Consider the following 24980-nt stretch of genomic DNA (forward strand, 5'->3'; position numbering starts at 1 on the left):
TTTCATTTTATCCCAACCCCAGATTCCAGACACATTGTAGCTAATCTCTTTTCTTTGACCTAAGTGTACACTATAAATGATTCGAGTTTCTTTAGCTAGTTTAAAACAATTTTTTAAATGTTTATTTATTTTTGAGAGAGAGAGAGAGACAGAGCATGAGCAGGAGAGGGGCAGAGAGAGAGACAGGGAGACACAGAATCCAAAGCAGGCTCCAGGCTCTGAGCTGTCAGCACAGGGCCCGACGCGGGGCTCGAACTCATGAACCATGAGATAGTGATCTGAGCCACCCTGGTGCCCAGTCTTCAACTAGTTTTAGATACAAGAAGACATCTGATTCTTCATCTCAAACCTTTTGAAAAGCCAAGTGCATGATGTTGCTCTGCAGTAATTAATCATTTCAATTTTAAGGCTGGAAAGTGAAAATTCCCGTTACTGCAGAGATCATGGGAGGTTTCAATCCCCAGATTTATTTGGTACTGTCCTCAGATTTACCCTAGCACAAGACAAAGTTCACTTGTCTGAATTCCTGGTATTTCTTTTGGTTTCTGTCTCTCTCTCTCTCTCTCTCTCTCTCTCTCTCTCTTTAAAGGACACTGTTAGAAACTGGACAATCTTCAACAACAGTTGCTATTTTTAGGAATGTAGTATCTGTCCTCATCAATCTCTGCTGTTTCACACCTTATTTGTTTCAGAACACTCAGATAAATGCCATCTGGCCCGAGTGCTTTATTGAACTTTACTTTCTTCGATTGCGTCATCTCTCCTTCATTGGAAACTCTAATCTCTGTCTTTCTCGTGAAAAGTGTTCTCCGAAATTAGAATTTCCCCATCATTTCCTAGAGTCAAGTGCTGCCAAAGAACCAAACAAAAACCCTCTCTGGGCTCATGTCCCTCTAACCTTATACTCCCTTTTGACCACCTACAACAGCATCCGGTGGTTTATGGACTGGTGACTCTATTACCTGGCCAAGCTGGATTTCTACTTCAGAAGACTGCCTTTTATTCACAAATGCTTTCACTTTCTTCTTTCAGGAGTGGTTCTGTTCAGTCGTCTGCTTGTCCTTTTTGACTGTTTTCTTTGATATAGTCAGGTCTCTGCTCCTGGTTGTCTGCCTTTGATGGACAGCCAGTTAATTTCTTGGACTGATATTTTGGGCAAGAAGAACTGGAGGAAATTTAAGCTCCCACTGGCCCCGCATTCGATAGTTCTGTAACTTTTCAGTTCACATACTTTTATTACTTCTTTCCCAATAGTCTTTGTTAGATGAGAATAACACCACTGGTAGATTTTGTATCGCAATGCTAGATCATCTGGTTTGGGATTTTGTCCCTGATACTTCTTAGTGGTATGAATTGGCTGAATGGTTTAACTTAAGCTTTTTTATTTATAAAATGGGAATAATAAAACTATCCATTCTTCAAGGTTGTTATGATAATTAATGATCATGTACATTGGGAGTTAATAAACACAATATGCCTAGAAGGTGCCTGACATATTATAAATGTGTAACAACTGTTAGTACTGTGCTGTTACCCTTGATTCAGTGGATGTTAGATTAGCCACGATATCAAATACCACCTGTCACAAAGCTGACATCTTCAATGGAGGATAGACCAAAGTCATGGTGAGAAAGGAAAGTCATTTTATACAAATATGAAAAGGTTAATCAGATATACCTCACAATATTATCAGACACAGGCCATGATCAAGAAAATTTGGGAGACGTTTTTAAATTTTGAAGACATGGAAACAAAAGTAATGTATGGGAAAGGCATTATTTACAGGATTGGTAGGTAATAAGTTTTTCTAAGACAGCTAATCTCATATGACAGTTTGATTTCATCACTAAAATCATGGGTGAGAAGATGCAGGGTTGAATAATTATTTGGGTGATATGAGGACAGTGCTTCCTCTGCTCCATGCGGACCATGTACTCCTGGGAAATTCATTTGATTTACCAGCTCTTTCTGATAAGGTGAATACCAAACTTTGACATCAAATCAAATCAGAACTTTTGCCACTTTGAGGCCTAGAAACTCCTAGAAAGAGGAGTCTTCCCTGTGTCTTATTTTTTTTATTTTTTATTTATTTTTTTTTTGAGAGAGAGAGCATGAGTGGGGTAGAGAAAGAGGGAGAAAGAGAATCCCGAGCAGGCTGTATGCTGTCAGTGCAGAGACCAAAGTGGGGTTTGACACCACAAACCGTGAGATCATGACCTGGCTGAAATCAAGAGTTGGATACTTAACCAACTGAGACTACCCAGAGGCCCACCTGTGTCTGTTTTTAACCTGTTGTCTTTTGGCATGGGATCTTCGGTTACATGGAGTCTGGTGTCCTCAGTCTTGAGGGTTAATCTTGTTCTAGCATGGTTAGCATGAAAGAAAAGGGTTTTGAGAGTCTGTAGCCATATGGATGTATTTGGATGTATGTATTGGATGTATATGAGTCCTAAAACTCAGACGAGAATATTCCATGGACTCTGACTTATAAATTATATATAATCAGTCAAATATATACAATTAAATATATATAATATGAAAATACATAATATGAAAGTAATAAAAATCAAGACTGTCAGTCTGGAATAAGTCTAGGCTAATCCCACAACTGGTTTAGATGTTTCACCTTAGCTGGGGCTGCCCAGTCTTGCCCCAAAGCTGATCTAGTAAACTCTCTTCCCTATGGTTGGGACTATGAGACCAATATTCTTGGGGCAATCTTCCTAATGTTTTCTGTATAGAGCTTCCTTATTGATAAAAGGACCCTGAATTTGCTTGAAGGGTGAATTAAACTGTATCTACTTGCAATTAAAAAGTAACTTGAGTGATTGTTCATGAAAGCTGTCTATATAAAAAACAGAACTTCCCTGCCTTGACTTCGTTTTTTTTCTTCTTAAGTTAATAATAAGTGACCACACATGTTTAATGCTTGGCTGGGTAGGAAATCTTGAAATCTCTGGCAACACCAACTTTGAAGCTCCTGTATTGGGAATGGGAAGATGTTTGCTCCCCCAACCCCTTTGTGGGCATATAACCAATATTAATATTTTAATGAAATATTAAGGCTTGCATTAATGCCTGAACAGCATGGCAGTAGACTTTCTCTTTGTTTAGTTTCTGCTTAGAAACTATACCACCTCAGAATATGAGGAGAGCAGAAATGTCTCAATACAGTGGCTCAAAAGTCCAGACCTCTCAGGATTATTGGGTGGATAAGCGCAGAGTTCCTGGAGGCCTCAGGTTCTTTCCATCTTCTTTCTCTGCTCACTTCCGGGATGTTGTTCTCATCTACATGGTTGAATGTGTGAAACACTATCTCCAGGCAACGGTGTGTCTAGCTAGAGCTTCATTACTATAAAGGAAAACACTTCTTTGGGGAAAGCCTGGCACCAAAACATGTACTTTTTTGTTCCCCTCTAGTGAAAACTGGCAATTGCAACTTCTGTTATTTCATAAGTACAGATTGATATTGCTAGTAAAACAACTGAGACATCCTAGCTGATGCTCTAACAGGATTAAAATTTGGTTATGTGCGCAACTCTTGTACCGATTGGTAAACAAACTGTCTGGGGTAGGGAAAATGAGAAAAACGGAGTTTTATGTACTTGTGCCAGGAAAGAGGGTAAAGAAGGAATGAAGAGGCTGGGGAGACATTTCTTTCACCCCCACCCCCAGCTGGCCTGAGTGGCTGCCATTAAGGTCCAGTGGAAAGTGGGGGCAGAGTTGTGCCTGGCTGGCTTAGTGGGTGGAGCATGTGACTCATGATCTCAGGGTTGTGAGTTCAAGCCCATGTTGGATGTGGAGCCTACTTAAAAAAAAAAAAAAAATTAGAAGGAGGGGTGAAGAGCGTAAGCAAAAGAAGCTATTTCAATGAATGAAGTGGCAGTGATAAGAATGATGAAGGTAAAAATAATAATATTAATATCTATATCCTTTGTTCAGTGCTTACCAACTCTGGCACTATGCTAAGCATCTGCTATGCTAAGGTATATTAAGTATTCTATTTAATACTCAAATAATCTTATGAAGAAGGAATGGTTATTTCCACCATATTAAAGAAGGAAAAAATGGAGATGCAGGTTCAGAAAGTTTTCATATCTTGCTGAAGGACTAAGAGATAATAAGCACCAGGGGCAGGTTTGGAATCCAGATGTGATTTTAGAGCCCAACTCTAGAGCACCAGGTTAGTGTTTCAGCCCACTTCTAATGAAGTGTGGCTCAGAAGCTGAGGGAGAGTTTATTCTTATGCTTTTCAACACCTTTCCTCCCCCAACTCCCATCGTTTCCTCTCATACCCTCAATCCTTTATTTCCCCCCCCCCCCCCCCCCCCCCCCCCCCACAAAATACTCTTGAGCAGCAGCCATGGAGCTCTTCCACAGAAGATAGAAGTACATAGGGAGGACTCTTCTTAGAGACGGGCCCAGAACAGGGAACTTGAAGACAGGTCCAAGGACAAAGAACATCAACTGGCTTGTTTCTTAGTGTATGTGAGTCCCCCTGCTCCAAGACTTCTTGGAAATTGAGAAAAACTTACAAGGGAACCTGAGTTCCTAGATGATTTGAGTGTTAAGATTGCTGTTTCCTCATTGGTCCTCCTGTCCTGATGAGGCTTAGAACCATCCAGGTACACAGGTAACTTCAAAGACTGTATTCCCCAAACTTTTCCAAGTGCTTCTAGGTCTGCAAAATGGAGGAGTTGGGTGAGACGATCCCTAAAATTCTTTTTGGCTCTAACAAACTACGAACTCACAATTAACTTCCAGCTGGAAATTAATTTGAGAGAAGAGGAGTAAATGCTTTTATACTGATTATGATTCTATGAAGAAAAACCCAAGGCCAGTGGGAAGAACCAGTGGAAAGTGATGTGGCTCAGGGATAAGCAATCATCTAGAAAATTAGCATGTTCTAAACACAAAATGACTAGAATGTTTTGTTTCTGTTTCCTTATCTAGAAAATTCTAACAAAACCAAGGATATCATGATTGTAACCCTTCTGCCTGGGGCCACCTGCCCTAACATGGAGTCTTTAATGCCTGCCATTGGTTCAGGCTACTGGCTCTCCAACTTCTGGAGAAGAATAGGAAAGAAATATTACAGGAAGTTATTATTCCCTTTCCTCAGTGATGAGTGCCATGAAAGTCCCTCTAGATGTTAAACAGATAAAGGAGTTCATTTATATAATCATCTCTTTATTTGTCCATCCCTCTATGTATCCTTCTGTCCATTTATTCAGTAGCTATTCACTTAGCACTTTCTGTATGTCGAAGACTGGATATTGAGGAAAGTGGGTCCAGAAAAAAAAAAGGAATCTAAAACAATGCAATGTAAGTCATAGACAGAAAGCTAGTTTTAGCCAGTGTGTTAACCATTACAACCGAATGGCAAACCAAGTTGTGTGCATTACAGAATAGGAACACTTTATGAAACCAGTGGGACTAAGAAAGGCGTTCAGAGGAGGATCGGCCTGAGCTGGGTCTTGAAGTATGAGTATGAATTACATGCAGGAATAAGAGGAAAGGCATTCCTGGAAGCAGACACACAGGAAGATACGGGAAGGGTTTTATATGGCATACTCAGGCAATAGCAAACAGTTTTGCATGACTTAAGCACACATGATATTAATAAGAAAGAAGAAGAAAATGGGACCATTTAATGGAAAAGCTGGAGTAACATGCTGGCTGGCCAAGGTGTTCGATTTTATCATGAGGTTAATAGGGAGTTGCTTAAGCAATTCAGATGGGTGAGTAACTTATTCCTCAAAAGAATTATGAAAAATAAGGTGTCCTTAAACTGATAGTCCATTTGTGACTCCCAATGCCAAAGGTGACTTGTAGAAGTGATTCCCACTTCATACCATCTTATGGTACGGTGGTCCTCATCCTTAAGTTCTCATCACCACAGTTATCACCGGAGAGCATTTGAAAACCCTAGTGGCGCTGCCCTACCCCAGTCCAATTAATTCAAAATTTCTAGAGCTTCTAGCCAGACATCAGGAATATTTTAAAGTTCCCAGTTGATATCAAAGCACAGCCAAAGTTGAGAACTGCTGTGCTAGCAGTATTCCGGAGTTCACACCGTTATATACCCTGTTGATTTCAGCTCACCTTTGCCATCCACGAAGGATTTATTGAATCCTGTGCCTGTCAAGTTTCATTCTGTGTTTCTGAAGAAGGGCCTTCCAGGGAATTTCATGGGAGTTTTCTCCATCAATTCGATCATAATCTATTGTTGGAGGCAGAAAAATTAGCCAAACATTACAATGTGGTAAGACAGTTAGTCTGATGTTACTCTTTGCACAGATTGCTGTGGAAGGGACACTTACATCCAGAAAGGGAAAGGGAGGTGATGTGTGAAGGAAGAGCAGTATTGAGGTGGAGTATAGGGTTCCAGGGATCAAGGACAAGAGGGTTCTTCCAGGAAGAGAGATCAGAATGTGTAAGGCAAGGAGGCATGAAAAAACATGGCGAAGACCCAGGGTTCTCGTGGCACTTTGTTCGTACCACTGGCAGTACACTCCTAACCTTGTTGTGTATGGTTGATTTTATATGGATCCGGTCTTATTTCTATCCTATGAGAACATTCAGTGTAGGTAGGCCCAGCACACAGTCTTACTACATAATAGCCTCTTACCAGCTTGAAGAGGTTTTCAGAAAAAGAAAAAAAAGCTAATAAAGAATTTAGGCAGAAGGCTGAAAACAACTAACAAAAATACAATGAGGTGACTTAAGAATAAAACAGAAGAAACATAAATATACATGGGAATATAGTCACAAGATGAACTGAAACCAGAAGTTATCGTCATGAAAGTAACACCAGTCTACATGTCTCAGCAGTGTCCCAATCCTCTTCACCTCCTGATCTGACTTAATCCCCGATTTTCCCTGAACGTTCTGCTAAATGCAGTGACTTCCTTTGGTCAACATCCTAATCAATATGATCATGTCTCTCAAATTTTATCCCTCACTTTGAAGTCACACTTTGACTCATGAGGAATTTCCACCCTTCCTTACAGCTGTTGAGTGGGGAGTCCTAACAAGAGGAAGTAGCCTTGTGGGCTGTCCCCACTTCCTTCCTGTGGCTGTCATTCCTGAGCCTGGGTCATCCAGCTGCATCCAGGAGTCTCAAAGTATGCCGTGAAAACTACGTACGTGTAAATGAGTCTAGGTCACAACCTCTTCAAAGCCGTATCTTCTAGCTTTAACTTATATTAAAATTAGTCGGAAAGTCCAAGAACTGACATTGTCAAAACTGACAGCAGTAGAAAGTATTTATTATGAATGTGTTTATTGTATATCTTTATTTCCAGGTTCTCACCATTTTCTGTGGTTTTCGCACTAATCTTTACAAAAATTATAAAGGTAGAAAAACAGGTGGAATTACCCTCATTTGGATAGAAAAATTGTGACAAAGGTGCTTAAAACATTTTTGCAACAATTGTTGGTAGGACTCTTTTTAAAATTTTTAATGTTTATTTATTTTTGAGAAAGAGAGAGAGAGAGAAAGAGAGAGAATAAGCAGGGGAGGAGCAGAGAGAGAGGCAGACACAGAATCTGAAGCAGGCTCCAGGCTCTGAGCTGTCAGCACAGAGCCAGACGCAGGGCTCGAACCCATGAACCATGAGATCACGACCCGAGCCAAAGCCTGACGCCCAGCCAACTGAGCCACCCCGACACCCCCTCCCTTTTTTTTTAGGCAAGTAAAAGCATTCCCAAGAGGTACACGTTGAAAAAAATGGACACATATATCATTTACTTTATTAGAAAAGGACACTTAGGGGTTGCATGCAATAACAGCTTCATTTGATGGTGGTTCAGGGAGTTTTTCTAAGTGAGATTATTGGATTGGGTTAATATTCAGTTGGTGGCTCTTCCATACTTCTTAAATTTGCCACTGTCACTAGTTGTTCAAGAAAACTAGTATTGTTTTTATTAAATACATATACAGAGCTCGATAGCTGTCCTCTTGGCTTCATGTTTGAGCTTTATCATTTTGAGTATCTCAGATATATTCCATTCCTTATTTCCAGGAGGTTTATTGGGTTCATTCACCCATTTCTTTATTCTCTCCACATTCCCCACTGTGTTTAGCAAATATTTCTTAATTTTACAGTCCTTTAAATTGCTTTGATTTAAGCCACATTTTGTGGTTCTTGAACTCCTGTTTGAATAAAACAAATAAATAAACATAAATGGTGTAGAATTAGTTGCAGAAAATGCCTTAAGATAAGATTGTAAACACAACTATTTAAAAATGTCTTAGGTTTATCTTTTGCAGATATGCTAATCTCAGGGCAGAGGTAGGTGAGGAAAGAGCTTTTGTGACTCCTCTTTCTCTGAGATTCAAAAAATAAGAAAATATATTCTGATGTTCATTCCCAAGGCAAGTGATAAAGATCAAACACTCATTTTATTACAATATTTTCATTTTTATTGAACAGATTCACTTTGGATCTTGCTTGCATTTGGAATGTTTACTTTTTAATAAGTGATCTGTTTAAATGTGGATCAGAGAACAAGGGTTTCTGTTTTACAGTTCAACTTTTGACCTTGGGGGATGAATGGGTGGAGGCTAAGAGGAAAAGTCCACTGTGTTTTTACTGAACTTTTTACCCTAAAAAAAAAAAAAAAAAAAAAAAAAGAGCAAGTTTAAAGTTCACACAGTGCACAAGAGGTCTCCACTGGGGATTTCTGGTATTATTAACTTCCTGACCTCAGATAATTAAAAAGAAAGAGCAGAGCCACCTCAGACTATGACTCAACTTTGAACTTTTAACCTTCCAAGTAAAGTATTTAAATTGTAAATGGTAGACCCTGGAAGCTTTCTTATTGCTATTAACTTCCTTCATCTCTGGGCACAAAGTTATAATTTAGGCCAAAAGCACGGCCCGGACTTTCCTTTTGATTTACTTAACCTCTTTTAGCAGAAAGAATTGAGAACTCTATTTACCTAGAAATGACAGGTATTCTGGAGGAAGAAGTGAAGCCTCCAGGGTCATTGAATTTTGGAGGGAGAGGCAACCCTAGCTGATCTTTCTAGCCTGCTCATTTGTGAAGGAGAATGTTGAGAACCAGGGAGGTGAGGGATTTCCTTAAGGTCAGATAATTAATAGGACAACAAAAGGGCATCCCTGATTCATTAGCTGTACTTGCTTCAGTAGTGGGGGGATTCAAACATGACTGGGGGTAAGAAATAGTCCCCTATGTAACAAAGGGGTCCAGATTTTTACATTAAAATTCATAAAATGGAAAACACTCACTGGATAGGGAGTCGAGAGGCCTGGGTCCTAAGTGACCCCTTCACCCTATTGATTGTATAACCTTAGGAACTCATTTAACTTTTCCAAGTCATAATTTGCCTGTTTGTAAAATGGAATGTAGCTGGGAAGAGGTGATAAGCATCTAAGAGAATCCTTTGACGCTTAGATTTTGGTTCAAGAATCCTTGCTCTGATGCATGTTTAAACACTGTATAGATACACAATTCTCGGCAACAGCTGGGTTTTCTTAACATGAAGGATAGGGCTAGGTGGCTGTGATCTTTAGGGTAATTGGCTATATCACATGGGGCTTGATGCTGAGTCTGAGGCTCTCCTTACCGTAAGAAAAGACAAAAATCCCGAAAGAGAAGGGAAATACCATGTAAAGAGGCATAAGGGATAGGGAAGAGAAGAACAAAAGAACCAGGACAAAGAAAGGAGGGATGACCAGGAAAAAGGCATTAGAAAGGAGAATGACAGAGACATGTAGCCCCCTCAGTTGGATGGGACCCCAGTCAATGCCTGTGATACTGAGAAAGCCAATGAGTACATTGTGAATCTGCCGGAGCCACATGCTGCTAATACCCGAGCTTAGAGCTCTTACTGGCACTTGCACAACGCTCAGCATGAGGAGAGCCAGTCATCGGTGGGCCGCTCTTCCCTCCTGCTATTTGCTAACACCTTTATTGCCTCCAGTGAGTTACTCACACCACTCTCATTCCCATCTGTCAAGAAGAGTTCCCTTCCAACATTCTGTCCTCTTTTTCTTATACAAAAGAGACCCTCCCAGTGTGGCTGCTCAGAACGGGAGCTGGTACTCAGCTGAGATGTGGCAAGTTTGGAGTGGGGTGAACCATGAGTTTCTAGTCTCCTGGTCCTGAGATGCAAGGGAGATGTGACTCTGTGATCCTGCCTAAGACCCTCTTGGAGAGACAGCTGGAGAGGAGGGAGAGCATGATGGCTGTCTGGCTGGAGGCTGTCTGCTTGGCCTGGAAGCAGAGGGTCCAGGGTCACTGCCTGGTCAAAGTGCTAACAGGTGTATGTGACTCTTATCTCATCACAGATGTTTACCCCCCCCCCCCCCCCCCAGTCTCTTCAACCACTCTCAGCTGCTTTAAACTAATTTACTTCTCCTTTACAACCTCCTCCATTCCTTCTACCAGTCCCCTACTCCCTGGGCCGGCCAAGGCAGGTGACTAAGATTTGAGCAAGGGATTGCACTGTTGAGAGTATGTCTGATTAGGTGATTAAAGTTGCTGTGGGCTGCAAATAAGTGTTAATCCTGGTTTTTGGTGGGCAAAATTACCCAGTGTTTTCTCTGCTCTGTAAGCCCCACTCATTCACTAAATTTCTTCCACATTTTCTAGTCCTGAATACACTCTTTCCTATGTGGCTATCCAGAGTGCAGTCATGTTAACCTCAAGATCCCCTGAGGAAGGAGGTCACAGTCATCAAGCAAAGCATGACTGTCATCATGAAATAAGTAATACTGCCTATTGACACTTACCTTCATCAACATCTAGAAAGGAAATAAATAGAGGACTGGGTCTTGTCTGCCAGCTACCCCTGCAGTGGACAACATCACAATGTAAATAAGATCTATTGTGCTTGCGAAACTTAAAAAAAAAAAAAAAATCTCAGTTATGGGCTAATGCAAATTCTAAGTGGCTCAATTCAGGGCAGTGATGACAATTCTATTTTTAAAAATTAATTTTTCTTTCTTCCTTCTTTCCTTTCTCTCTCTCTTTCTTTCTTTCTTTCTTTCTTTCTTTCTTTTCTTCTTTTTATCAACTGTATCATAAGACAATGGGAGAAGAGCGGAGAGTCAAGCACAACCCAGAGAGTCAGTGATAAATAATTCATTACGTGAATTATCTGCAGTGAGACCTTTCCTAAAGCCAGGCCCAATAATCCTTCCTGCAAGTGGGAGAGTCTAAGGGTAGCCTTCCAAGGGCAGCCAAGCCTCTCATCCCATTTCGCAGCTGCCCTGGCCCAACCCAGGTGAGTGGAAGAGGAGTGTGCGATAAGTAGTCTCTGCTGATTCTAACTACACCCCCGCAATCCCCACTCCACTGAGAAGCTAAGACCTTGTCTCCAGAAGCAGCCAAAGGCTGATGGTTTCTCTGTAGTTGTCTATTGTCCCTGGCAATATTGCCTCTTTTGGCATGAATACTTCAACTGGCGACAAAACTGAAAAAAAAAAAAAAGATTAGAAAAATCACACCAGCAAAAAGGCCATCTTCTTCATTTTCCTCTTCCATACATTTAGATAAAATAGATCCCCATGTATTTATCTGATATTGTTTCTTTGGTCTGATGTACCCAGCTGGCAAGAATAAGTCATCTTTTGGTTATTAAATTTAGTAGAGTATCCACACAAGCGCCAGGAGCTCCAGAGCCCTTAATGGAACTTTGGCAGGCAGGACAGCAATAATTGTACAGCAGGGACAATGGAAGTGGGAGGCTGGGGTACAACGAGCTGCAGTCTTCTCCCTTCTTTTCACCAGCAGCTCTAAAAGTGAACTAGTATCTAAATTAGGTGTTATTTTAGATTACAATTTGTCACACCTCATGGAAGTGATACCATCAGGCAGACAGATGCCAGTTGGAAATTGGTTGGTATCTAGGGATGGCAATTGTTGGCTGCTTTATTTATTCAATCGATCAAATAACATGTATCATGGCCATCGGAAAGATATGTCAGTCTCTGGACACAGGAACCTTTTGGTGATCCCTGAGGTATAAAAGAGCAAGTTAGGAATGATCACTGCTAAATGCCTGCTTATCCAGGACTTATCCAGGAGGAAAAGTAAGAGGTCCCCTATAAATTTATGGTAGCCATATGGAGGGGCCTCCCTTTTACCTCCCACCACCTTGAATTAATGGAGATACAGTTGGGCCAAAATTTTACTACTTTATGTATTGAATGTCTACCAAGTGCAAAGCATTATATGGGATAAAGGATAAATTAAACACGAATCACACTTGATCTAAAAGGAGAAAAACCTTCTCATACATAATTGTAATGTAAGAATCATTCTGGTAAAGGCTATATATTTTAGAAAATGGTCAGTATATGGCAAGTTGTTTATAGAATCCCAGAGAGAAAAGTTATTTCTTGAACATAAAAAAAATAAATATACATGAAATAATAATATAGTTTTTTTTTTTAATCAGAGGCACTCATTTATAAATACTGGAAAACAATTAAGACAAGAATTTTAAAAATTGAGCAAGCAAGATGGATCAGGTAGTAAATAATAATTCCTTAGACTCTTGAAAATGGTAGTGTTTGAATTTTTTTTTTTTTTAATGAAAGATTCCAGGAAGCTAGAGACTTCTGGGTAATGTTTAAATCATTGGGAATTGATCTGACATTTAATGGCAAAATGTTGACTCTCTAATGTCGTAACAAGGTCAATAGGTCAAGGGACCTCCATTTCCTAACCTTAGCTGTTCTCTTTACATGACATATCAGAGTATTGATCAAGGCTGTTATGCGGGATTGGGCATAGAGTTCTATATCCTTATTATAGTGTTCTTAAAAAACTAGGTCTAGCCAATATATTGTATTCTGCTATGATCTGCATTTTTTTGTGTGATCCCAGCAAAGGGGTCTTGCTCTGTTTCTTGTTTATCCTCCTACTTTGATTTGTCCGCATTCCCTGGGCAAAATTTATGTCTTCTGAATGTTCTGTATCCAGGGTTCATTCACTGATGGTCTTAAGATTCTCTAGGCTTCCACACTATATTTTGTCTTCGAACTTCATTGATCTTCCAAACTCAGTGATGCTACCAAAATGGTAGTCAGTTTTGACATCCGTAGAGCTATGACATTGAATGATTGAATTCACATTCATATTTGCTAGTCATTATATTTTATGTGATTATGGAAATATTGGGCACTGGTTTCATAGGCCCGAACTAACTCCTTCTTAGATTTAAACAATGAAAGAATAATTCAATTTAATTTCTAACACTGTAGAACTATACTACTTTAGCTTTTCCAAACAGCTTTTATACATTTTCTCATTTTATCCTCATAACACATCTGTGTATAATAATTCATAAAAGGACCCTAACATTTCATCAAACACATTTCCATTGCAGATGACTAATGTGAGCCATAGGAATAGGACAATGATTCTTGAACCTTTAGTGTATCCTCATGTTCTTAAATTAAAGCCATAAAAAGGTTGAGAGGGTATGGTGGAGACTGTGAATTGTCCACCAGATCTGTGTTCCACTGTTTCCATAGCAAAACAGAGTCATGACTGGGACGAAGCTGCCCAGGCATGGACCATATTTTCCCCTTTCCCTTGGCAGCTAGTTGTGGCCATAAGACTAAGCTCTCTCCAGTGAAGTATGAGCAAAAGTGATGGATTCCATTCAAGCCTTGCCTTGAAAACTTGTGTGCTCACTCCTACAGCTCATTCTTCTTTGTCACAGCTGAAATAGCCATGACAAGACAAACCTTAGAAGCCACGTGTTGACAGTGCAAGGACCGCTTTCATTCTGGGTTGGTTCCTAAATGACTGAGTGGAGCAGAACCCCTCCATTGCCTTCCCTCCCCTGCATAGATTAGCATATTATTACTTGAGAGATAAATTATTAGCATATTATTACTTGAGAGATAAATCCACTCCTATATTATTTCAGCCATTACACATTTTCAGGACATTTACTTCAGTAAATATTGCTGTAGATGGCTACTTGATTTTACTAGGAAAAACTTCAGAAGCATTCAAGCTGGGGTTGGTGATGAGACTGAAAATTATCAAGTCCTGTCTTTATTCCCTCTCTCCATCAGATATTTGATGGTGGGGTGGGGTGGGGGGAGGTTAGGAGAACAGTAATAAAAGAGAGGTAGGTTAAGGTTGGAAGAAGCAGTTATGGAGGCAAGAGTTGTACTACAGAGATGTTTACACCTACTCAGAAATGAGAGTGAATAAAAACATTAAAAAAAATAGAACTAGAAAAGTACTCCCTCCCATTTTTTTTTTACTACATAAAGTCTTTATTGAGTATTCAAAATTCACTGGATATCACCAGCTAATGATTCTTAACTCTTTGTGTTTGATTTGCTAATTATTACAGTGAATTAAGCACAAAGAATTCAGCAAGGGTTCTAAAGTAAGCCCTGCAGAATAGTCACCCTGGACACATTGCAGAATATAACCCCGAGTTTTCTTCTTAAGTCTTTTCCAATCACATTGTGTCTTTTCTCTTTAACACTTGTCACTTAGATCTTTATCTTAGTAGGTCATCTCAGAAGTCTTGCATGCTAGAATCCAGAGAAATAGAGAGATAAGCATCACCAACATTTATTGATGAGACAACGACTTAATACCCTCCAGAGGTGCTCCTACATACATTCACATGAAAACGGCACCAGAGAGAAACTTTAAAGGGACCTCAAAGGAGAAACCATGGGGATAACGTGTGCAATAGCTCACAGTCACCCCTACCCTAATAGTATCTGATCTGAACCTGGCATAGCTTCAGAAAAAGCCATGTGTTCAGGCTAAAACAAGAATGAGAAAAAAGGAGAACGGTTGCTTTCTTCTAATGTGGTAAATAGGGCATGAAGTTTTTATGGTTAGCTAGTAGAACCAGTTTTACAAGTTTTCTACTTACCCAGAGGGCTCAGCCTGAAGGGAGAAAAAATATTTTTATCCAGGAAATATCTTAAGACTTTTGGTAGGGCGTTTAAATTCAGTATACCGAATAAAGACCTATATTAATGTTGTGTCTCCATTTATTGGGAAGAAGTTTGAAACTGAAACTGTTACATTTTAAAAGTTTTTCATGAGTGCCATACCTTCCCCTTCTGTTTTTGGCATGAGGAAGCGATAAAAGAAAGCTTCCTTCTTTTGTATCCTCCTTATGTGTCCTCTTATTACTAAGTTTTGGTAGATTCCTCATATTCATTTAGGTTTCTCTCCCAGATCGTTTATTTTAAATGTCAGGAAATGATCAGTTAATGGATCCAGGTTTTGATTCTTCTCAGTTTGGAGAAGAAATAGCTTTACGTAAGAAATTCCCACAAGGTGCCCATATGTGTGTCCCTCTGGGTGAGACTGAGTGAGAGAAAGCCAGGCCCACAGCTAGTGGCAGAGAATGTGACACAGGGAAAGGAGACCAAGAAACCTCAAGGCCATAAAGCAAACTCTTAAGGCAATAAAATGTTGAACATATATATTTGCACATTTCAAATTTCCTTTCAAGTTTCAGCATCTCTCAACAGAGTTGAGGTGCCTTCTACATATGGCTGCTTCTGCGGATGGTACTGGTCGGGGAAACAGAACAAGGGGTGGTCGAAGAGACAAGAAATACATGTGTGTTTGTATGTAAAGTTCATATCACTCTTTCCTTTCTCCTAGTTCCGTTGGTGGGAAGTATTCTTATACTGATTCTTTCATTTAACAACTTGTCTGCTTTGACAAAGACAAATCAACTTCAGCTTTTGGTGACCCCTAGGGAAATATTCTATACCTAGTGGTGAAACGGATTGATTTTATTAAAGCCACTGTGAAATCTCTGCTTCCTCAGGAAGAAAATTATATTTTTCTTCACTGAAGAATGAATAAGAGAAAATAATCTGAATAAATATTATATGTCATATTCAATTTATAAATATATAACTAGAGAGGGTACAAAGATTGCCTTTAAACTTAAAGTTTGGAACTAAATATATATACATATGCATATGTTTTACATATTCTTAGTGGAGAATACTAATAAAATTATAAAGTCTTAATAACTGAGTGTTTCACCCACTCACAAATTAGAATTTTTAATAACACTTAAACAACTTTTTTTGAATCAAGAGCAAAGTACTTTTCTTCCATTTTTCATTTGAGGAGCTGAAATTTTATCTTAAAAGTTTGGTTATGCAGCTGATAGCTGGCTTAACAAAATATCCCTGATTCCTCTTCCACAAGGTCCTCTCTTATACTTAAATTCAACCCTGTGCAGCAGTTTTGAAGCTCTAAAACAATTACAAAATTTTCTGGTCTTTAATGATTCTCAAAGACTGTGAGAACTCAGGTATGCCAGAAAGGCATTTGGAAAGAACAAGAGGGACAAGTATTGGCTTCGTTCCATTCAAATTAGGGTAGCTGCATTACTGCTAATTTTTTTTTTTTCCAGTAAAAGCTGTTTCTCTACGTTTTCCCTATCCTCTAAACTTTAGCATCCTGGATCACAAAAACATGTGACAATCCTATCAACAAACAGCCCATATTTTTATTAAGTAGATGGAGGAAGGTAGAACTGATTTCTTTTTAAAATTTTATTAATTTTTTTTTAAATCTTTATTTATTTTTGAGAGAGAGAGAGAGAGAGAGAGAGAGAGTAAGTAGGGGAGGAACAGAGAGAGAGTCACAGAATCTGAAGGAGGCTCCAGGCTCTGAGATGTCAGCACAACTCCAGACACAGAGGTTGAACTCACCAACCTCGAGATGGTGACCTGAGCCGAAGTCAGAAGCTTAACCAACTGAGCCACCCAGGCGCCCCGGAACTGATTTCTTATTACTGAAAAGTGATGTGAGCAAGAAGGGGAAATCCAGCCTGTCACCATCACTCAAGGCAAGGTTGTACTCAGCATCAAAATTAAAGGGAGACCAGTTGAAAATGAAAACCCTTTACATACTTCATTTTACTCAACTCTTCTTTCAACCTCTCCTTGGAAAAAGAATGTTTTGTTTTGTTTTCTTTTCTTTTTTAAAAATTTTTTAAAAATGTTCATTTATTTTTGAGAGAGACAGAGACAGAGTGAGTGGAGGGGAAGGGCAGAGAAAGAGGGAGACACAGAATCCAAAGCAGGCTCCAGGCTCCCATCTGTCACCACAGAGCCTGTTGGGGGGCTTGAACCCACGAACTGTGAGATCATGACCTGAGCCAAAGACAGACACTCAACCCACTGAGCCACTCAGGTGCCCCTTGCTTTGTTTTTTCTAAGCAAGGAGCAGTGGAGATGATCTTTTCTTGGATCTGTCTCCTTGACAGCCAAAGTCTGTCTCCTTGTCAGGTTGAAGAAGACTCTGCCTCCCAGAACCAGAGTGCAGAGCTGTGATTCTGGTTCATGACAAGAACAAAGGGTGCTTGTTGGGGGAGCAGTCAAGCACGATGGCATCTCCCTTGCTGAACCAGAAATTAAAGCACTGCTTTAAAAATTATACATATGACACTTTGAGCCATGCCAAGGACCCTTTTCTCATTTTAGTGTCACTAGTGGTTAGCTTGCTTGTTATGCGACATCATTTTTTTTTTTTTTAACGTTCATTTAGTTTTGAGACAGAGAGAGACAGAGCATGAACGTGGGAGGGTCAGAGAGAGAGAGGGAGGCACAGAATCTGAAACAGGCTCCAGGCTCTGAGTTGTCAGCACAGAGTCCGACGCGGGGCTCGAACTCACGAACCACGAGATCATGACCTGAGCCGAAGTCGGACACTTAACTAACTGACTGAGCCACCCTGGCGCCTCTGTGACATCATTTTTTAGGAGCCATGAAACTGTGAGAAGAATGGAAAGACCGTAATATGGTCCTGTGGGATACCACTGCTTGAAAAGCAAAATGCGTATTAAACATGTGCGAGCAGGGATTAGAAGGAGTCAACAGTCTGAAGCAGAACACATGTGATTTCTACATGTCTCTTCCCTCCAACTTCTTATTTTGAAAAATTAAAAAACCTGAAGAAAATTGCAAGTATAGTACACTAAACACAACATATGTCCTTTATGTAGGTAGGGGTAGTCACTTTCTATATGTGGCCATTGGCTACTTCAAAAGTGGTTAATCCATGTTGAGGTGTGCTAGTCTACATGCCTTTCTAAAAATAAATATTTCCATAAGTTTTCTGAAAAGTGAACAGACATGCACACACACAGATAATTTATATATATATATATATATGTATGTATATATACAATTATGACTTGTATATACACACACACATATATATACATACATATGAGTTCATACTAACAAATAGAACACATATATGTGTATATCTATGTGCATATGTTTAACTATGGATCTAGTTTTCATTTTCAATAAATCACTGAGGAAAAAAAAAGGGATACTTTGGAGAGGTGAGATGAGGGTTTAGGCATCTTTCTTTTATTTTTATTTTAGAGAGAGAGGGAGACAGCATGGGCAAGGAGGGGCAGAGGGAGAGAGAGAGAATCTCAAGCAGGCTCCGTGCTCAGCACAAAGACCAGTGTAGGGAAGCCGTGTGTAAGCACAGTCCCACCACTGTGAGATCATGACCTGAGCTGAAATCAAGAGTCAGACACTCAACTGACTGAGCCACCCGGGTGCCCCAAAGCATCCAGCTGTTAAAAAGTTCTTCACATTTCTCCACGGAGTGGACCTACGCCTAATTAGAAGTTTATTAATTCTCACATGGAATGTATTAGAAATAACAGAATCTCTCTTTCATTTTGCAAAATAAAAAATAAAAATATGATTTAAAAACAGAAAGCTTAAACATTAAGATGTTTCATTTTGGTGATTATGATTTTATAAGACAGCTTAAACCCCAACCTTGCCTGTTTGAAATCTTCCTTGTTTCACTACCTACTCCAATGCAAGCTAAAATATAGGCCGGTCAACATCTATCTGAGATCAATTCTAAATATAATAATCAATATCCAAAGATTCACCATTGGTAAATCAGTGAAGCCATTAAAAGAAGGTTTAAAAACCAGCAGTCAGTGACTTTGAACCTCTTTTAATCTGCTCCCATATAAAATGGAGCCAGACTGTTTAAGAAATAAATAGAATATAGTTAAATGGATGGTGTTGCCTTCTGAGTCGTGCCTTCCTTTGTAAGATGATTCTCTCATGAAAGTGTATTTTTTAAGCATATTTCTATTACTACCCATAAAAGTACTATATCATGCTTCTTGGTAAGTGGATTTGAATCTTGCAAACTGACTTGTCTAAAAACCAAGTAGGGTGATAAGATTGATAAAGCTTCCTGTGTTAGTCAACTCAGGTTGCCACAATAAAATAGCAGAGCCTGGGTGGCTTAAATAACAGACGTTTATTTCTCACAGATCTGGAAGCTGAGAAGTCCAAGATCAAGGTGTCGGCAGGAAAGATTTCATTTGGAGGTCTCTTCTTTTGGCTTGCAGGAGGCCACCAGGTCACTGTGTGCTCACATGGCCCTCTCCTGGTGTGTGAGCAGAGAGAGAGGGCTCTCTCTCTTCTTATAAAGCCAGCAGTCCTACTGAATCAGGACCCCACCCTTGTGATTCCATTTAACTTTAATTTCCTCCTAAAGGACCTATCTTCAAATACACTTCTATTAGGGGTTAGGATGTCAACATATGAATTTTTGAAAGGACACACTATCTGAATTTTTGACCGCCCCAAAGGCACTAAAAGAACAAGGCTATTTTTTAATTTTTTTTTTTATTTTTAATGTTTATTTATTTTTCAGAGAGAGAGCATGAGTAGGGGAGGGGCAGAGAGAGAGAGAGAGACACAGAATCCAAAGCAAGCCCCAAGCTCTGAGCTGTCAGCACAGAGCCCGACGCGGGACCCGAACTCCCGGACCATGAGATCATGACCTGAGCCGAAGTCGGACACTTAACCGACTGAACCGCCCAGGCGCCCCAAGAACAAAGCTATTTTTATGCACATGTGTGGTTACAGCTTAAACAGTCCAGAATATACTTCCAAATGAAAGCTTTAAAAAAAATTTCATGGCATGCCAGCAATGTTTGAAGAAATAGGTAAAGCACTTCTTTCTTGTTTTGTTTTTTTTTTTTAAGTCAACAAAATAACATGTTTCCTTTTCAGAAAACTTGGGAAATGAAGAAAAAATTGAAGAAAATTGAAACAATTTTATGTTCTTAAAATTCTCTCAGAATCACATTTTCCCAGTACCTTTCCTAAAAAAAATATACAAACTTGGAATTGTATCGCTGAGAAATGTTGTGTTCTGTTCTTTTCCATTTAAAATTATACCATGAACACTTTCCAAATTAAATAATTTATGAAAACTTCTCTTTGAGTGATTTTTGTTGTTTTCATTTCTCCCTGTTGTACGTAAGAGTTTATTATTCCTTGCTTTTATTTATTCATTCTTGTATATAAATATTTGTTGCAGGCCTGTTTATTTCCTCGGGATAATTCTCAAAGAGAGAAATTACTAGGTCAGAAGATATTAATAATTGTTAGATACTTGATTCATATTGCTGAATAGCTCTCCAGCTAAACTGCATCACATGAAACTCTCACATGATATTTGAGAGGGGCAAGTTCATTTGCCAACACTGGTCATTACACTTAAAAACATCTTTCTCAATTTGTAAAGGAATCTGCATCTGGTTTTATTTTGCAAGTGAGGATTGACTTTTTTTTTTTGTATCTGCTTATTCATCCTTTTCTTCCATTTCTGAATTGCCTATTTGCATCCTTTGTCCACTTTTCCCTTTTCCTTTGAGAAAGTCAAGGTTTTTTTTTTTTTTAATTAATTTGTTTTTCTGCTGATTTATGATATTTCAAACCTTTGTTATGTAACATTATAATTTAGCTTTTTACCAGGTTTTTTTTAACTCTTGATTTTGTATGTTTCTTAGAAATATCCATATCTGTGTAGTAAAACTATCAATCTTATTCTGCCTGGCAGTGGTTCTCCAATTTCATGTGCTCACTAAAGTGTGTTCACTAAAACACAGATTCCTGGGCCCTGTCGGTCAGGGTGTATCATTCATTAATTCTCTGGTGGGATCCTGGCAACTGGTTTTCACAAGAAATGCAGCTGATTCCAAATGAAGTAGTTTATAAACTACACCGTGAAACACTGCCTTGCAGGTTCTTGCTTTGGATTGATACTTAGTTTCTCTCAGTCATGTCACATGAACAGCAAGGTAAGTTTTCTTCTATTTTCTCATGCTTTCATTTCTCTACATCTAACTATTTGATTCAGCTCGAATGTATCTTACTGTCTGCTTTACCTCAAAATATTGAACCATTTTTCCTAGCACAATTTATTTAATAACAATCCAACATTTCCCCAAGTTATTTACGATTCCAACTTCACCACTTACTACAATTTTATAAATATTTGAGCTTATTGCTGAGCTTTTTTTCCCTGTCCTATTGATTTATCTATTTCAGCCTACTGCTTTAATTACTCTAGCCTTTGAGTATTTCTGTTACTATGAACAATGTCCTCTCCCCATTACTCTCCTTATTCAAAAATGTTTTTGGTAATTCCCACTGTATAATTAAAAAAATTAGTTTGTCAAATTAAAATAATAACAATAATAATTTTTTTTTTTTTTTACTGGAGTTGTATTTAATCCATAAAATAATTTGAGGAAAATCACGTCAGTGCAACACTGAGCCTTCACTAAAACATATATTTCTATTTATTTATACATTCTTTTATGGCTGCTATAGTCTGAATGTATGTATCCCTCCCTCAAAAGTCATATGTTAAAACCCTAACCCCCAAAGCTGATAGTATTAGGAAGTGAGATTTTGTGAGGCGCTTAGGTCATGAGTGAGATTAGTGACTATTAAGACGCTCTAGAGAGATCCTTAGCCCTTCCCATCACAGAAGGACCCAGCAAGCTGGCTCTGAATCAGGAAGGGGCCCACACCAGAAGGCATGGTATACATATGTGATACTCAGATACTTATCAAATGGATAGAGATGGGTCTCCTTACTTGAATTCAGTACCATTTTGGTATTCTAGCCATGATGAGAAGTATCAGTAACCAAAAAAGTTTCGGTAGTAGTTTAACGATCTGCTCTTTTCACTTGTAAAATTCATATTTAGTCTTTGTTTAGACCTGAGTTTACCAATTCTCCTGATGTTCATGACTTGAAAACACGTCTGTTTTTAGATAAAATGCCATTTTCTAGATACAAAAATATAGAAAAAAGTATTGAAAAAAGATTTTAGCTGGTTTGGGAAGTCCTCATGATAGACAGTTAGATTATATCCCAATGTTCCGGTTTTTAAAAATCGTCATGGGTGACCCTGCCCAAATTGAAAATTGGTCATTGATCTCCCTCTATCCATGTATGGAAAAAAGGGTTCATTTGAAAAATTATAACTAAATAAACACAAAAAGATTTTTTTCTTGACAGTTCAGAACTTTATGATACTGTTAAAGTTGTTCCAAAGCAGGATAGAATTTAGTTTAAAGCTACGAAAGAAAGGAATTCTGGATGCAGAACAGAAGTGGATCCCTTCCTGGTGGCCTCTAGGGCAGACACTCCCTGCTTTGTTCTTGTTTCCTCGTCTCAGTCAGATCTGTAGCCTTCCCTTGGGCATCTTTGTCTGACTGGTTTCCTGCCCTCCACCTGGGGCCAGAGAGAGAGGAAGAAAGGCTTGTTCTCATATCAGGCCCCTCTGGAAGCAATCCTGGAGTGTAGGAGATGACAACAAAGGAAGAAGGGAAGGGAAAACATACCAAAATGGACTTTCAAGACTTTTCTAACTCACCTTTAGGACAGGGATTTATAAAGATGTGTTTCTTATTCTTAAGGATAATATAAAAATGAGAGGAGGTGACAAGCCCTATTGCAGAACTCCCAGGGAACATTATCCTTGGTAACATGGATGAAAGAATGGTTAACTCTGAAAGGGTAGATGAGGCTTCTGAATATTATTGAGTTTGGTGTGCTTCAGGGAAAGATGGCCAGTTCGTTGGCCCATGGAGCTTTAGATAGGTTCAAATTTAGATATGAACTAGACAGGCTCGAACAAGGAACATGAAAATGGAGAAACAGTGAGGAGTCCTGTAAAGTGTGTAGCAGGTCTCCTGGAATAATACAGTGTGGTGAAAACCTATGAACAAGAATATTTTAAGAAAATACGTTAGTGGCACCTGGGTGGCTCAGTGGGTTAAGCATCTGACTCTTGATTTTGGTTCAAGTCATGATCTCACAGTGTGTGGGTTCCAGTCCCATGTTGTGCTCTGTGCTGACAACAAGGAGAGGAGCCTGCTTGGGATTCTCTCTTTCTCTCTCTCTGCCCCTCACCTGCTTGTGCTCTCTAAATAAATAAATAAATACTTAAAAAATGTTAGTGAAGGCCAAAGGTTTTCTCAATAGCATCTACATTAGTTTCCTATGGTTGGCAAAGCAAGGTACCATAAAATGTGTGGATTCAAACAACAAAAATATATTCTCTCAAGGGTCTGAAGGCTAGAAATGGTAAAACGAGGTGTTGCCAGGGCCATGCTCCCTCTGCAACCCACAGAGTTATCCTTCTTTGCGTCTTTTTGTCTTCTGGTGGTTTGCTGACAATTTTTGGTGTTCCTTGGCTTACAGCTGTATGATTGTAATCTCTGTTTTCATAGTCACAGGCATTCTCCTTATTTATGTGTATGTGAATATGATATTTATATATATGTATATTAGTATTTATATCTATACATATGTATATAGATATAGTTAGAAATACTAACATTGTAGTAAATTGGTTATTTTCTATTAATGTAAACTCCTAAGCTATTCCAATCAGTATTAAAACACTGATATAAGCTTATTAGATTCTCTCTCTATAGGTTTACTTATATGTGTGTGTATATATATATATAAACAGTTTCCCATACTTTGTACTATTTGCCAAGATTCTTAATATTACATAGTCACGAAGGCAGGCAATATTGTCATAAGATGAAGGTCTGACATGAGGAAGGCATTTGCAGTTTATAGTCTAATATACCTATTTTTCCTTCAGAGTTCAGAAAGTCAGCTTATTTGCTTGTTCTATGTTTAGTAAAAAGTTGTTTTGTTAGAATCCTATTTCTGCCCCCAAATTTTCCAGCATAATAAATACCTCTGAGAATTTTAAGATTTTCTCTGCCAAACATGCTGCCTATCTTTAAATATTTGTGAGTATATACTTCCTATGTACCCTCTAAAGCATACATAGAATGTGTTTTATTATTCATTAATAAATATTTTGGTTAATTAAACATACATTCGAATTGTGCATCACTATAAGGTTGTTTGATTTAGAATAGTATTTGATTTCAGGGATAACTTGCATCATGAAAACACTTAAAAATGTGAGCTTATTTCCTTGTAATCTCTACTCAGGAAAGTAAACAGGAACTGTTAAAGACATACCCAGTGTGGCTCAGGGACTACTTTATTGGCTCAATCCAACTCTCAAGTGTGCTGGCATTTTTCCTTTTAAGGACAGTGAAGTCATATCTCTGAAGGCCACGGTGTCATGCACAGGGAAGCCGCCGCCATTCCCTGACCAGGTTCAATACTGCCCCCATCAGGAGCATTTCTGCAATGGAAGGTTTCACTTACCTTCCAGCAGTTTAAAGAGCAGGGAGAGAGAGAGAGAACTTCTGTTTTCACAAGCAAATGAACAAAACAACAGAAATGACAGAAAAACCATTATTCTCCATCTAAATTGGAGGCCCAAACAAATCCTGTCTGATTTGACTTACAGATTCTAGTCTGACTTTCACATTCTTCCTTAATGTCCGTCCTTTTCGCAGGGCCACGAGGCACACTTTCTGTTATGATGTGAGTCAGCTGCAAGGATTCATCTACCTGTCTCTTGACTGTTAGACAACCTTGCCTTTTCATTTGGCTTTTAACTGGGTAGGCTGTGGTCTCTTAGGTTTAGCTTTGGGAAGCTGCCCCCTACTGGGCCTTGGTTGGTGGGAGAACTTCAGGACCTAGGAAGGAGAGCTAGTGTAGTTGTCTGTGAGTGGACCCTGGAC

This window comes from Panthera leo, chromosome C2 (genome assembly GCF_018350215.1).
Source record: "Panthera leo isolate Ple1 chromosome C2, P.leo_Ple1_pat1.1, whole genome shotgun sequence".
NCBI lineage: Eukaryota > Metazoa > Chordata > Mammalia > Carnivora > Felidae > Panthera > Panthera leo.